This window comes from Triticum dicoccoides, chromosome 3A (genome assembly GCF_002162155.2).
Source record: "Triticum dicoccoides isolate Atlit2015 ecotype Zavitan chromosome 3A, WEW_v2.0, whole genome shotgun sequence".
Lineage (NCBI taxonomy): Eukaryota > Viridiplantae > Streptophyta > Magnoliopsida > Poales > Poaceae > Triticum > Triticum dicoccoides.
The window spans coordinates 116,418,559-116,435,912 of NC_041384.1; positions in this window are offsets into that span (position 1 = coordinate 116,418,559).

Below are 17,354 nucleotides of genomic sequence, written 5' to 3' on the forward strand. Positions count from 1 at the left end.
CAAGTTAAAGTTGAACCTAATATTTCTATTGTTAAAGATCTCTTGTCTGATAATATTGATGGGCATGTTATTTATTTCTGTGATGAAACTGCTAGAATTGCTAAACCCCGTGATAAAGATAAACCTAGACCTGTGGTAGGCATGCTTGTTATTTCTATTAAAATAGGAGATCATTGTTATCATGGCTTATGTGATATGGGTGCTAGTGCTAGTGCAATACCGTATTCCTTATACAAAGAAGTTATGCATGATATTGCACCTGCTGAGATGGAAGATATTGATGTCACAATTAAACTTGCCAATAGAGATACTATTTCACCAATGGGAATTGTTAGAGATGTTGAAGTCTTGTGTGGGAAAACTAAATATCCTGCTGATTTTCATGTTCTTGGTTCCCCACAAGATAGCTTTTGTCCCATTATATTTGGTAGACCCTTCTTAAATACTATTAATGCTACCATAGATTGCAAAAGAGATGTTGTTACTATCGGTTTAGATGATATGACTCATGAATTTAATTTTTCTAAATTTAGTAGACAACACCATGAAGAAGAATTACCTAGTAAGGATGAAATTATTGGTCTTGCTTCTATTGCCGTACCTCCTAGTGATCCTTTAGAACAATATTTGCTAGACCATGAAAATGATATGTTTATGAATGAAAGAAGGGAATTGGATGAAGTATTCTTTAAACAAGAACCTATTCTGGAAAACAATTTACCTGTTGAAATCCTAGGGGATCCTCCTCCACCCAAGGGTGATCCCGTGTTTGAGCTTAAACCGTTACCTGATACTCTTAAATATGCTTATCTTGATGAGAAAAAGATATATCCTGTTATTATTAGTGCTAAGCTTTCAGAGCATGAGGAAGAGAGATTATTGAAAAATTTGAAGAAGCACCGCGCTGCTATTGGGTATACTCTTGATGATCTTAAGGGCATTAGTCCCACTCTATGTCAACATAAAATTAATTTGGAAGAAGATGCTAAACCAGTTCGTGATCATCAACGTCGGCTGAATCCTAAAATTAAAGAAGTGGTAAGAAAGGAGATACACCTTTTGGTACTTTTGCTTATAGACGTATGCCTTTTGGTTTATGTAATGCATCTGCTACCTTTCAAAGATGCATGATGGCTATATTCTCTGACTTTTGTGAAAAGATTTGTGAGGTTTTCATGGACGACTTTTCCGTCTATGGATCTTCTTTTGATGATTGCTTGAGCAACCTTGATCGAGTTTTGCAGAGATGCAAAGAAACTAATCTTGTCTTGAATTGGGAAAAGTGCCACTTTATGGTTAATGAAGGTATTGTCTTGGGGCATAAAGTTTCTGAAAGAGGTATTGAAGTTGATAAAGCCAAGGTTGATGCTAATGAAAAGATGCCATGTCCCAAGGACATCAAAGGTATAAGAAGTTTCCTTGGTCATGCCGGTTTTCATAGGAGGTTCATTAAGGACTTCTCAAAAATGTCTCGACCTCTGACTAATTTATTACAGAAAGATATACCATTTGTCTTTGATGATCATTGTGTAGAAGCATTTCAAATACTTAAGAAAGCATTGATCTCCGCACCTATTGTTCAGCCATCTAATTGGAGTTTACCCTTTGAAATTATGTGTGATGCTAGTGATTATGCTGTAGGTGTTGTTCTAGGACAAAGAGTTGATAAGAAACTAAATGTTATTCAATATGCTAGTAAAACTCTAGACAATGCTCAAAGAAATTATGCTACTACTGAAAAAGAATTTTTAGCAGTTGTATTTGCTTATGATAAGTTTAGACCTTATATTGTTGATTCTAAAGTAACTATTCACACTGATCATGCTGCTATTAAATATCTTATGGAAAAAAGATGCTCAACCTAGACTTATTAGATGGGTTCTCTTACTACAAGAATTTGATTTGCATATTGTTGATAGAAAAGGAGCTGAGAACCCCGTTGCAGACAACTTGTCTAGGTTAGAAAATGTGCTTGATGACCCACTACCTATTGGTGATAGCTTTCCTGATGAGCAATTAAATGTAAAAAATGCTTCTCATACTGCTCCAGGTATGCTGATTATGCTAATTACATTGTTGCTAAGTTTATACCACCTAGTTTCACATACCAGCAAAAGAAAAAGTTCTTCTATGATTTGAGGCATTACTTTTGGGATGACCCACATCTTTATAAAGAAGGAGTAGATGGTGTTATTATACGTTGTGTGCCTGAGCATGAACAGGAACATATCCTATGCAAGTGTCACTCCGAAGCTTATGGAAGACACCATGCTGGAGATAGGACTACACATAAGGTATTGCAATCTGGTTTTTATTGGCCTACTCTCTTCAAGGATGCCCGTAAGTTTGTCTTATCTTGTGATGAATGTCAAAGAATTGGTAATATTAGTAGACGTCAAGAAATGCCTATGAATTATTCACTTGTTATTGAACCATTTGATGTTTGGGAATTTAACTATGTGGGACCTTTCCCTTCCTCTAATGGTTATACACATATTATAGTTGCTTTGATTACGTTACTAAGTGGGTAGAAGCTATTCCAACTAGTAGTGCTGATCATAACACTTCTATTAAAATGCTTAAAGAAGTTATTTTTCCAAGATTTGGAGTCCCTAGATATTTAATGACTGATGGTGGTTCACATTTTATTCATGGTGCTTTTCATAAAATGCTTGCTAAATATGATGTTAATCATAGAATTGCATCTCCTTATCACCCTGAGTCTAGTGGTCAAGTAGAATTGAGTAATAGAGAACTCAAATTAATTATGCAAAAGACTGTTAATAGGTCTACAAAGAATTGGTCCAAGAAACTTGATGATGCATTATGGGCCTATAGAACTGCATATAAAAACCCTATGGGTATGTCTCCGTATAAAATGGTCTATGGAAAAGCATGTCACTTACCTCTCGAACGAGAACACAAGGCTTATTGGGATATTAAAGAACTTAATTATGATTTTAAACTTGCCGGTGAGAAGAGGTTGTTTGATATTATGAATGGAGAACCCAAGCCTACGAAAATGCCAAGTTGTTTAAAGAAAAAGTTAAAAGATGGCATGAAAAAAGGATACAAAAGCGTGAGTTCAATGTAGGTGATTATGTATTTCTATACAACTCTCGTTTAAGATTTTTTGCAGGAAAACTTCTCTCTAAATGGGAAGGTCCTTACGTTATCGAGGAGGTCTACCGTTCCGGTGCCATAAAAATCAAAAACTTCGAAGGCACCAATCCGAAGGTGGTGAACGGTCAAAGAATCAAACACTATATCTCAGGTAATCCCATAAATGTTGAAACCAATGTTATCGAAACTGTAACCCCGGAGGAATACATAAGGGACACTTTCCGGAACGTTTCAGACTCCGAAAAGGAATAGGTATGTGGTACGGTGAGTAAACCGACTCCAAAACAGTTTTAAGGCAATATTTCTCCATTTTGGAATATTTAGAAAAATAGAAAAATAAGCAGCAGTCCGGGAAGGACACGAGGGCTCCATGAGGGTGGAGGGAGCGCCCTACCCTACCTCGTGGGAACCTCGTGTGCTCTCCGGACTCCGTTTTCGTACACGACACGTATTTTGATCGGTAAAAATTCATTATATAATCTCCGGGGGGTTTTGACTCCCGTATCACACAAAAATCTCCTGTCTTTGTTTCGAGCTGTTTTCTGTCAGGGTTTTCAAGGCCGGGCACTATGTCATCTCCCTCCTCCTCCAACCATGAGAGCAACGATGCTTGGCTAATGAAGATAGAGCTGAAGAGAGAAGAACCCATGGGGATCAACAAGGATGAAGGGATCAAGAAGGCCATGGAGGACCAAGTTCCGGCAATAGAAGACACCCTTCAACTGGATCACAATCTTCTTACCCCAACAGAAATCGAAGCTTTCAAGATGATTGAATTAGCTCGTATACAAAATAAGTATCTCACACGTGAAAATATTTTGTTGAAGGAGCATATCATTGCACTCAAGGGCATTATCCGCAAGTTAGAAGACCTCCTACGCTCAATGTGCGACTATCCATCATCAACATCCCCACCTTCTTCACCAACAAAGGAGACATAATCACATGGGTATGGGCACTCCACTTGGCAACTGCCAAGCTTGGGGGAGTGCCCCGGTATCGTATCACCATCACTTTATCTTTACCGTTTTTCTTAGTTCGATCCTTTTGGTAATATCTTGATCTAGTAGAACAAAAGTTCTTAGTGTGATCTAGCCGTGAGTTTTGCTTTTATGTAATCGAGTCCGTGAGCTATATAATAGAGATTAGTGTTGAGTCAAGGGCTTGATTATTTTGCCATGATCCTAAGTGAATAAAAGAAAAGAGAAAGAAACAAAGAGATCATGTAAGTCTTATGGAGAGTAATGAGCTCACATAGAAAGAGTATGATGAATAAATGTTGTTGAGGGTTGACAAACACAGTTTTGGTCATCGTTGAAATTAATAGGAAGTAATAAAGAAAGAGAGGTCTTAACATATAAATATACTATCTTGGACATCTTTTATGATTGCGAGCACTCATTAAAACATGACATGCTAAAGAGTTGACATTGGACAAGAAAGACAACGTAATGGGTTATGTTTTCTTACATCTGAGATGAATTATGTTGTCTTGGATCTTCCAACATGATGAGCTTGCCTTTCCCCTCATGCTAGCCAAATTCATTGCACCAAGTAGAGATACTACTTGTGCTTCCAAATACCCTTAAACCAGTCTTGCCATAAGAGTCCACCATATCTACCTATGTATTGAGTAAGATCCATTAAGTAAGTTGTCATCGGTGCAAGCAATAAAAATTGCTCTCTGAATATGTATGATTGATTGGGGTGGAGGAAATAAGCTTTATACGATCGTGTGATATGGAAGTAATAAAAGTGACAGACTGCATAATAAAGGTCCATATCACAAGTGGCAATATAAAGTGACATTCTTTCACATTAAGATTTTGTGCATCCAACCATAAAAGCGCATGACAACCTCTGCTTCCCTCTGCGAAGGGCCTATCTTTTACTTTTATCTCGTACATTGCATAAGAGTCATGGTGATTTTCACCCTTCCTTTTTACACTTTATCCTTTGGCAAGAACAATATGTTGGAAAGATCCTGGTATATATGGCTAATTGGATGTGAGTTTTCATGAACTATTAATGTTGACATTACCCTTGAGCTAAAACGTTGGGTGGCAAAACTATAAGCCCCTATCTTTCTTTGTGTCCGATTAAAACTGCATACCCATAAGTATTGCGTGAGTGTCAGCAATTGTGAAATATTATATGATAGTTGAGTATGTGGACTTGCTAAAAAGCTCTTATACATTAACTCTTTCCTATGTTATGATAAATTGCAATTGCTTCAATGACTGAGATTGTAGTTTGTTAGTTTTCAATGAAGTTTAAGATTCATACTTGATATTGTGATTGAATTATTACTCTAGCATTAGAGATTGTATGACAAAGAATTATATGAGTTGTTGTTCTAAGAATGATCATGATGCCCTCATGTCCGTATTTATTTTTATCGACACCTCTATCTCTAAACATGTGGACATATTTTTCGATTTCGGCTTTTCGCTTGAGGACAAGCGAGGTCGAAGCTTGGGGGAGTTGATACGTCCATTTTGCATCATGCTTTTATATCAATATTTATTGCATTATGGGCTGTTATTACACATTATGTCACAATACTTATGCCTATTCTCTCTTATTTTACAAGGTTTACATAAAGAGGGAGAATGCCGGCAGCTGGGATTATGGGCTAGAAAAGGAGCAAATATTAGAGACCTATTCTGCACAACTCCAAAAGTCCAGAAACTTCAGGAAGATGTTTTCCAAATATATAAAAAAATATTGAGAGCAAGAACTTCACCAGGGGGGCCACACCCTGCCCACGAGGGTGGGGGCGCGCCCTACCCCCTAGGCGCACCCCCTACCTTGTGGGCCCCCTGGTGGCCCTCCGGTGACCATCTTTTGCTATATGGAGTCTTTCGATGGAAAAAATTGATAAGCCATCTTCTCGGACGAAAATCCACCGCCACGAGGCGGAACCAATCTAGGGCTCTGGTGGAGCTGTTCTACCGGGGAAACTTCCCTCCCGGAGGGGGAAATCATCGACATCATCATCACCAACGCTCCTCTCATCGGGAGAGAGCAATCTCCATCAACATCTTCATCAACACCATCTCATCTCAAAACCCTAGTTCATCTCTTGTATCCAATTCTTGTCTCCAAGTCCGGGATTGGTGCTAGTAGGTTGCTAGTAGTGTTAATTACTCCTTGTAGTTGATGCTAGTTGGTTTAATTGGTGGGAGATCATATGTTCAGATCCTATATGCATATTAATACCCCTCTGATTATGAACATGTGTATGCTTTGTGAGTAGTTACTTTTGTTCCTGAGGACATGGGAGAAGTCTTGCTATTAGTAGTCATGTGAATTTGGTATTCGTTCGATATTTTGATGGGATGTATGTTGTCTCTCCTCTAGTGGTGTTATGTGAACGTTGACTACATGACACTTCACCATTATTTGGGCCTAGAGGAAGGCATTAGGAAGTAATAAGTATATGATGGGTTGCTAGAGTGACAGAAGCTTAAACCCTACTTTATGCGTTGCTTCGTAAGGGGCTGATTTGGATCCATATGTTTCATGCTATGGTTAGGTTTACCATAATACTTTTGTTGTAGTTGCGGATGCTTGCAATAGAGGTTAATCATAAGTGGGATGCTTGTCCAAGTAAGGACAGTACCCAAGCACCGTTCCACCCACATACCAAATTATCAAAGTACCGAACGTGAATCATATGAACGTGATGAAAACTAGCTTGACGATATTCCCATGTGTCCTCAAGAGCGCTTTAGATCATATAAGAGTTTATCCAGGGTTGTCCTTTGCTACAAAAAGGATTGGGCCACCTTGCTGCACCTTATTTACTTTTTTTACTTGTTGCTCGTTACAAATTATCTTATCACAAAACTATTTGTTACCACTTATTTCAGTACTTGCAGAGAATACCTTGCTGCAAACCGCTTATCATTTCCTTCTGCTCCTCGTTGGGTTCGACACTCTTACTTATCGAAAGGACTACGATAGATCCCCTATACTTGTGGGTCATCAGTTGCCTCTATAAAAAATCAAGGGGGGGGAGGCAGCGTATACCGTTTCGCACACAAATGTGACACGTTCCCTCTCGGAACCACGAGCCTTCTTGAGAGAAGCTCCGGTTTGCCAGAAGCTTATACCAAAACTTGTCCCAATTCGGCCAAATTTTTTTACCACAACATGTTGGTGCCATGACATGACACCATGCCAAGTTTCACGATTTTCAAGTGAGTTTTGGATTTATAGGAATTTAAAAACCAAGTTTCTCAATGTCCCCGACCGAGCCCTAACGCCCAGATGTTCGAATTTCATTCCCATTTCTTGCATGAGACCTAGGAATTGATCAAAGGACGCGTTTTAACCAACTTTGGTGCACTGGGGCATGTGCTTGTAGTTCAAATTTGAATTATGCACATTAAATGCCCAGAAACTCATTAATGCATAAAAAAGGCCAAAGGAACCTGGAATAATTCCAAATTTGGACACGACATTCATATAGTTCTATTTTGGCTATGTAAAAAGATCAAGAGGGGGAGGGTAGCGTATGTTGTTTTGCACACAAAGGTGACACGTTCCCTCTCGGAACCATGATCCTTCTTGAGAGAAGCTCCAGTTTGCAAGAAGCTTATACCAAAACTTGTCCCAGTTCGGCCAAATTTTTACTACGGCATATTGGTGCCATGACATGACACCATGCCAAGTTTCATGATTTTTAGGCGAGTTTTGGATTTACAGGAATTTAAAAACCAACTTTCTCAATGTTTTAGGCTGAGCCACGACGCCCAGATGTTTGAATTTCATTCCCATTTCTTGCATGGGGCCTATAAATTCACCCAAAGACACACATGTGATTTTTCAACAAAATTTGGTGCACTAGAACATGTGCTTCTGGTTCAAATTTGAATTATACACATTAAATGCATAGAAACTCAATTAATGCATAAAATGGCCAAACGAACACGGAAAAATCCCAAATTTTAACACGACACTCATATAGTTGCATGTTCACCGTAGATAAATGTTCTAGCAATTCAAACACCATCCTTTCCCTCCGTAACACCATTTTGTCTTTCAAAACAGAATGAAAAAATCGGGTATACCACAAACAGTTTACTAGCAAGAATCGTGTGGGATGCGATATAAAATATCTTGGCGCACCGTCTTATTTGGATTACGCAGGAAGCTTCATTGTCTACAGTCCAACTTCCACGCTTGAACCACACTTGCGCGCCAGTTTCTCGCGACACCGAGCGAAATTTTTCTTCTACCGCGTTAATATCTATCTCCCTGCCCCCCCCACCACCAACAGCCACATTTTCACTGTTCCTCCTTGCTTTCCAAGTTCAAACCTTCACTAATGCTTACTGGCACCGCCGCCACCTCGCCGGCGACCCTTCTTCTTGTAGCGCCGCCTCCTCGCTGGTGATTCTTCTTCTTGTTGTTGCATGGCCTCGTCGATATGGTCAGGTAATCCACACCCCACCCACACCATCCTCCTCCTTCCCCATCCCACATGCCCCGGCCGATGGTGCGACACCTTCGGCCCAAATCACTCCCCCGTCCTCCAATTAAGTGTCGCCCATAGCCATTTTGCATGCAGTACAGTGATACGTCTCCAACATATCTATAATTTACGAAGTATTCATGCTATTATATTATCATTCTTGGAAGTTTTACAATCATTTTATAGAAACTTTATATCATTTTTTGGTACTAACCTATTGACCCAATGCCCAGTGTCATTTGTTGTTTTTTGCTTGTTTTTTACATCGCATGAAATCAATATCAAACGGAGTCCAAACACCGTGAAAATTTTTGTGGATTTTTTATGGACCAGAAGACTCCCGATGGGCTAGAGCAGCACCTGGGGGTGCCCCGAGGGGAGCACAACCCACCAGGGGGCCTTGGCCCCAGGCGCGCCCAGGTGGGTTGTGCCCACCTCGGTGGCCTCCCGCACCCCCTCTTTACCCTATAAAATCCCAAATATTCCGAAAACCCTCGGGGGTAACCCTAGATCAGAAGTTCCGCTGCCGCAAGGTTCTGTAGCCACCGAAAACCAATCTAGACCCTGTTTCGGCACTCTGCCGGAGGGGGAAATCATCACACGTGGCCATCTTTATCATCCCGGCGGCCACCACGATGAGGTGCGAGTACTCCATCCTCGGGGCTGCGGGTTTGTACCAGTACCTGTGTGTTTAATATCTCTCTCTCCCTCTCTCTCGTGTTTTTGAGATGTCACGATCTTGATGTATCGTGGGCCTTGTTAATGTAGTCGGATCATATGGTGTTTTCCCCTCTCTATCTTCTTGTGATGAAATGATTTTTTCCCTTTGAGATTTCGTTGTTATCAGATTGAATACTTTTATGGATTTGAGAGCACTTGTTATATGTCTTACATATGAATACTCGTGGTGACAATGGGATATCATATTGATTCACTTGATATGTGTTTTGGCATTCAACTCGCGGATTCCCGCGGTGACATTGGAGTAATCTATGCATAGGGGTTGATGCACGTTATCGTCTTTTGTTTCTCCGGTAGAAATCTTGGGGCACTCTTTGAGGTTCTTTGTGTTGGATTGAGTGTTATGAATCTGAAATTATTTGGTGTTATTTGAGTACGAACTCTTGGATAGATCGATCGGAAAGAATAGCTTCGAGGTGGTTTGTACCCTACAAACGATTTCTCCATATGTTCTCCGCTAGATAGGAACTTCAGAGTGATTCTTCGTTGCACGTTGAGGGATGGCTATATGATCCAATTATATTAGCATTGTTGAGAGATTGCACTAGTGAAAGTAGGGACCCTGGGCCTCATTTTCAAGCATTCCAATACTGTTTTTGTGCCTGTTTACTATTTTCTACCTTGCTGCTTTTATTTGTTCAGATTATAAAATTATATTTCTACCGTCAATATTACACTTTTATCACCATCTATTCGCCGAACTAGTGCACCTATACAAATTGCCATTGTATTTGGTGTGTTGGGGAAACAAGAGACTTTTTATTATTTGGTTGCAAGGTTGTTTGAGAGAGACCATCTTCATCTTACACCTCCCATAGATTGATAAACCTTAGGTCATCCACTTGAGGGAAAATTGCCACTCTCCTACAAAACTCTGCGCTTGGAGGCCCAACACATGTCTACAAGAATAAAGTTGCGTAGTAGACATCAAGCTCTTTTCTAGCGCCGTTACCGGGGAGGTGAGTGCTTGAAGGTATATCTTTAGATCTTGCAATCAAATCTTTTAGTTTCTTGTTTTATCACTAGTTTGGTTTATAAAATAAAACTAAAAAATTGAATTGAGGTTGCATCATATTATTCATCTTTATAATGTCTTCCGTGAAAATGATGGAAAGGAAAATTGTGCTCAATTGATAGAGGAAGAATTATATAAAATGTTTGACAAAAAATATTTGAATGATGAGCATGATTGCAATGTTGTTCGTATGAACTCTTTGAATATCCATGATGCTAGTGATATGCAAAGCCATAAGCTTGGGGATGCTATGTTTGATGAAGATGATATTTTTAGTCCCCCAAGATTTGATGTGCAAATTTGTTATAATGATTGTATACCTCCTATTTATGATGATTATAATGATGAAAGTGGAAAGTGGATTTGGAGAGGTCATGGCTTTATTTAGTGATGAATCCACCATTCTGGATGAGGCTTCAATTGACTATGATAACAAAGTTGCTATCTATGATGATTATGGTGTGACATATATGCTATAAAGAATAATGATAACCATGGAACTTGTCATCATGATTTTAATTTTCACTCCCTTGATAGTTATTTTGTTGAGTTTCCTCCCACTACTATTGATGAGAATAAATTTGCTTAGGTGGAGAGTAATAAAATTTCTATGCTTGTACACTACTAGGGAAAACCATAGTAGTAGCGCGGGTTTTGAGGCTATCAGCAGCGCGGGCAGCCGCGCTACCAATAAGGCACTACAACTAACTGTTAGTAGTACCGCGGTTTGCACCCGCGCTACTACTATTGACTATATCAGCAGCACTTTTCCAGAACACGCTACTATTAGTTAGTTGTAGCGCTTACCTAGCCCCACGCTACTGCTATGTGTTTCACCATTTTCCCCACTTCCTGCCCAGTTTGAGTTTCAATAAACTGCAATTTCCAGATACTAGGTACTACTAGATATCAATTTCATAAAGCATTATAGGTACTAGGTAGTACTACCTCCGTTCCACATTACTCGTCGTGGTTTTAGTTCAAAATTACTCGTCGTGGTTTTAGTTCAAATTTGAACTAAAACCACGACGAGTAATTTGGAACGGAAGGAGTACTAGATAACTATTTCATATATAGTCAACATGCATCCTCAAGCAATACAAGGTGATATCGATGACGATCATCATATATAGTTCTAGATGATATCGACGACGATCATCATATGTAGTTCTACATGATATCGACGACGGTCATCATATGTAGTTCTAGATGATATAGCCACACACACATATGTAGTTTTAGATGATATCGACGACTATCAACATCGTGAAGCCTGGGCGGTGGGTGTTCTTGATAGTAATTAGGATGGCCTGTCCAACACGAAGATTCTTGCCAACGAGGAATCTCTTCCGCCCAATCGAGTTTAAGTGTGTGCGACCGTCTGTGTCCATGCGGTAAGTACAGGTGGTGACGGAGCCCCTTGCGGTAAGGCGTAGTCCAACTGAGCCTTCTTCATCAGGCTCGATACCACAACTCACAGATAGGTTCTTTGGCAATTTTTGAATAAGAAAAACATATCAATTAATAAATAGCCTCGCACATACTCACTAGTAGAAAACAGGGCTTTGGTCCAGGTCGGGTCAGCCCATTAGTCCCGGTTCAGTCCAGAACCGGGACCAATGTGGGCATTGGTACCGGTTCGTGAGCCCAGGGGGCCGGCCGGGCCACGTGGGCCATTGGTCCCGGTTCATCTGGACCTTTTGGTCCTGGTTGGTGGGATGAACCGGGACCAATGGGCCTCGCTCCTGGCCCACCACCATTGGTCTCGGTTGGTGGCTTGAACTGGGACCAAAGGCTCCCCTTTAGTCCCGGCTCATGTCACCAACCGGGACCAATGAGGTGCCTATATATACCCCTCGCTCGCGAGCAGAGCACCCCAGTGCTCTGTTTTTCTCTGGCCGTGGGGGAGAGGGCTTGGTGGTGCTCTAGCTCACCTCCTATGCACACAAGGTGTTCGATGGAATGCCCGAGCCACACTACTTAAGCTTTCTCCTCTCCAAGCTCGACCTCCAAGCTCCATTTTCCATAATATTTGTCTAGGTTTAGCGGTCCGTCACGCCCCGTCCCCATCTTCACCGCCGTCGATCACCCCCGCCGAGCTCATCGCCGGCACCACCGTGGTGAGCCTCTTGTTTTATCTTCTTTCTGAAAGGAAAAATATTCTTACTTGTATGTTTACATAGATACTAGTATTATTTTCTTACTTTTATTATTGCGTCTTATATAGTGCGATAGTTTTGGTATCCGCCCCCGTCGGCCCTCGTCCTGTCTATGATTCGGATGTGGTATATATATTATCTTTATAACTATTGGTTCATTTAATGTTTATGAAAATTATGTCGACCAACATGACATAGATTTTATTTATGTAGGATGTATGTGAATCAGAAATGCCAATCGACCCTATTGTCGAGAGTTTAAATTTAGTTGAAGAAGAAAACAATTTGTTGAAGGAAAAAATAAAAAAATGAGGAGGAGAAGATGATATTGGAGTTGCATGTTGCGGATGTCATCGATGATCACAAGATCAAGATGGATGCAATGCGCTTGAAGATTAGAAAGATTGGAAAATATGCCATTCATACCGGGGCTTGGTATCATTATGCCGTTGGATCAATTGTTACCTTGGTTGCGATTATGATCGCATTTTTTTCACATTGAAATGTTTTACATAGTTTCAGTGTATGGTTTAATTAATTAGATGCTCTGGAGAGCTATATGTTGTTAGATGAGAACTATGTATGCACTTTGGTTTTAATGTGATGATGAACTTCTATTAATTTGACACTTAATTATATATAATGCACGCAGATGAACCAGCAATGGATGTACGGTGACAGACACACCCGCGAGTACATTAAGGGAGTGCATGAGTTTCTCGATGCAGCTGAGGCAAACAAGCAGAATGGTTTTATGTGTTGTCCATGCACTGAATGTGGGAATACGGTGTCTTACTCTAACCGGAAAATCCTTCACTCCCACCTGCTTTACAAGGGTTTCATGCCACACTATAATGTTTGGACGAGGCACGAAGAAATAGGGGTTATGATGGAAGACGGCAAAGAAGAAGAGTACGATGACAACTATGTGCCCCCTGAATACGGTGATGCTGCAACGGGGGGAGCTGGTGAAGATCAAGGGGAACCATACGATGTGCCCAATGATGCTGCAACGGGTGAAGCTGCTGAAGATCAAGAGGAACCAGACGATGTGCCCGATGATGATGATCTCCGTTGGGTCATTGTCGATGCAAGGACGCAATGCGAAGTCAAAAGGAGAAGCTGAAGTTCGATCACATGTTAGAGGATCACAAAAAAGGGTTATATCCCAATTGAGAAGATGGCAACACAAAGCTCGGTACCGTACTGGAATTGCTGCAGTGGAAGGCAGAGAATGATGTGGCTGACAAAGGATTTGAGAAGCTACTGAAACTATTGAAGAAGAAGCTTCCAAAGGATAACGAATTGCCCGACAGTACATATGCAGCAAAGAAGGTCGTATGCCCTCTAGGATTGGAGGTGGAGAAAATACATGCATGCCCTAATGACTGCATCCTCTACCGCGGTGCATACAAGGATCTGAACGCATGCCCGGTATGTGGTGCATTGTGGTATAAGATCAGACGAGATGACCCTGGTGATGTTGATGGTGAGCCCCCCAGGAAGAGGGTTCCTGCGAAGGTGATGTGCTATGCTCCTATAATACCACGGTTGAGACATCTGTTCAGAAACGAAGAGCATGCCAAGTTGATGCGATGGCACAGTGAGAACCGAAAGAAAGATGGGAAGTTGAGAGCACCCGCTGACGGGTCGCAGTGGAGAAAAATCGAGAGAAAGTACTGGGATGAGTTTGCAAAGGACCCAAGGAATGTATGGTTTGCTTTAAGCGCGGATGGCATTAATCCTTTTGGGGAGCAGAGCAGCAATCACAGCACCTGGCCCATGACTCTATGTATGTATAACCTTCCTCCTTGGATGTGCATGAAGCGGAAGTTCATTATGATGCCAGTTCTCATCCAAGGCCCTAAGCAACCCGGCAACGAAATTGATGTGTACCTAAGGCCATTAGTTGAAGAACTTTTACAGCTGTGGAATGGAAACGGTGTACGTACGTGGGATGAGCACAGACAGGAGGAATTTAACCTTAAGGCGTTGCTGTTCGTGACCATCAATGATTGGCCCGCTCTCAGTAACCTTTCAGGACAGACAAACAAAGGATACCACGCATGCACGCACTGTTTAGATGACACTGAAAGTATATACCTGGACAAATGCAGGAAGAATGTGTACCTGGGCCATCGTCGATTTCTTCCGGCCAACCATCAATGTCGAAAGAAAGGCAAGCATTTCAAAGGCGAGGCAGATCACCGGAAGAAGCCCGACATGCGCACCGGTGATCACGTGCTTGCTATGGTCAATGATTTACACTACGTAATCTTTGGAAAGGGTCCCGGTGGACTAGCTGTTCCGAATGACGCTGAGGGACACGCACCCATGTGGAAGAAGAAATCTATATTTTGGGACCTACCCTACTGGAAAGACCTAGAGGTCCGCTCCTCAATCGACGTGATGCACATGACGAAGAACCTTTGCGTGAACCTGCTAGGCTTCTTGGGCGTGTATGGGAAGACAAAAGATACACCTGAGGCACGGGAGGACCTGCAACGTTTGCACGAAAAAGACGGCATGCCTCCGAAGCAGTATAAAGGTCCTGCCAGCTACGCTCTTACGAAAGAAGAGAAAGAAATCTTCTTTGAATGCCTGCTCAGTATGAAGGTCATGACTGGCTTCTCATCGAATATAAAGGGAATAATAAATATGCCAGAGAAAAAGTTTCAGAACCTAAAGTCTCATGACTGCCACGTGATTATGATGCAACTGCTTCCGGTTGCATTGAGGGGGCTTCTACCGGAAAACGTCCGATTAGCCATTGTGAAGCTATGTGCATTCCTCAATGCAATCTCTCAGAAGGTGATCGATCCAGAAATCGTACCAAGGCTAAGGAGTGATGTGGCGCAATGTCTTGTCAGTTTCGAGCTGGTGTTCCCACCGTCCTTCTTCAATATCATGACGCACGTCCTAGTTCATCTAGTCGACGAGCTTGTCATCCTGGGGCCCGTATTTCTACACAATATGTTCCCCTTTGAGAGGTTCATGGGAGTCCTAAAGAAATATGTCCGTAACCGTGCTAGGCCAGAAGGAAGCATCTCCATGGGCCATCAAACAGAGGATGTTATCGGGTTTTGTGTTGACTTCATTCCTGGCCTTAAGAAGATAGGTCTCCCTAAATCGCGGTATGAGGGGAGACCGACTGAAAAAGGCACTCTTGGAAGATACTCAATAATATGCAGGGACGGATATTCTTGGTCTCAAGCAAACTACACAGTTCTACAGAACTCTACCTTGGTGACCCCGTATGTCGATGAACACAAGAACAGTCTGCGCTCCAAACACCCGGAGCAGTGCGATGACTGGATTACATGTGAACACATCAGGACTTTCAGCAGTTGGTTGGAAACACGTCTCAGAGGTGACAACACTGTTTGTGATGAGTTGTACTTGTTGTCCAGGGGACCATCTTTGACTGTATTGACTTACAAAGGATACGAGATAAATGGGAATACATTTTACACGATCGCCCAAGATCAAAAGAGCACCAACCAAAACAGCGGTGTCCGCTTTGATGCAGCAACCGAGAGCGGAAAGGACACGTATTATGGTTACATAGTGGACATATGGGAACTTGACTACAGACCTGATTTTAAGGTCCCTTTGTTAAAGTGGAAATGGGTCAATCTGTTAGGCGGCGGGGTACAGGTAGACCCACAGTACGGAATGACAATAGTGGATGTGAAAAATCTTGGTAACACTGACGAACCGTTTGTCCTAGCCAATGATGTGGCACAGGTTATCTATGTGAAGGACATGTCTACCAAACCGAGAAAAAGAAAAGATAAGGAAGCGAATACATCATACGATGAGCCAAAGCGCCACATAGTTCTTTCAGGAAAAAGGGACATCCTAGGAGTGGATGGCAAGACAGACATGTCTGAAGATTATGAAAAGTTTCATGAAATTCCTCCCTTCTATGTCAAGGCTGACCCAAGCATCCTGATAAACAATGAAGATTATCCATGGTTACGGCGCAATAAGCAAATGACACAAGCGAAGAAAAAGTGAAGACTTTCTCCCGCAACTATTATGATGATACCATGCCAACTTTGTAACACACGAACATGCTACCATTGTCCGTTTTGTACATGCATATGCTATGTGGGTGAAATTATGATACCATGCCAACTTTCAACTTTTTCAGAGTTCATTTGAAATGCTTTCATGTCTTATGGTTCGGCCCTCGTAATACCATGACCATTAGTCCCTGGCCCATGCCAACTTTCAACTTTCAACTTTATAAAACTAATGGCACTAACAGAAAGTTTATAATTTTGCTCCTCGCCCCTGGCCCATGACCATTAGTCCCGGTTTGTGCCACAAACCGGGACTAAAGGGTTGGTCCTCGTTGCGGGCAGAGTTTAGTCCCACCTCGCCAACCGAAGGGGGCTCACACCAGTTTATAAGCCCTTCCCTCTCTGCCTTGTTGAGCTCCTCTCAAAGTGAAAATAGATGCCCTAATAGAGAAAAGTTTAACCTAAATTCATAGTGAATTTCTCTGAAATTCATAGGAATTTACTAGGAATTTAGGTTGAATTTTCTCTATAAGCGCATCTATTCTCATTTTTTTAGTAAGTTAATCACAAACTTGTGATTCAAACAATTTTCAAAGAATTCAAATTAAAAGCAAAAAGTTTATAATGGCACTAACAGAAAGTTTATAATTTTTCTAAAACTAAAAGCAAAAAGAATAAAAAAATAAAGCAAAAAAACAAAAGAAAATAAATAATGCAGAAAACAAAACAAAAAAACTAGAAAAAAATAGCAACAATAAGTATTTTGTTGTAAGTAGAAACAAAATAAAATAAATAAAGCAACAGAA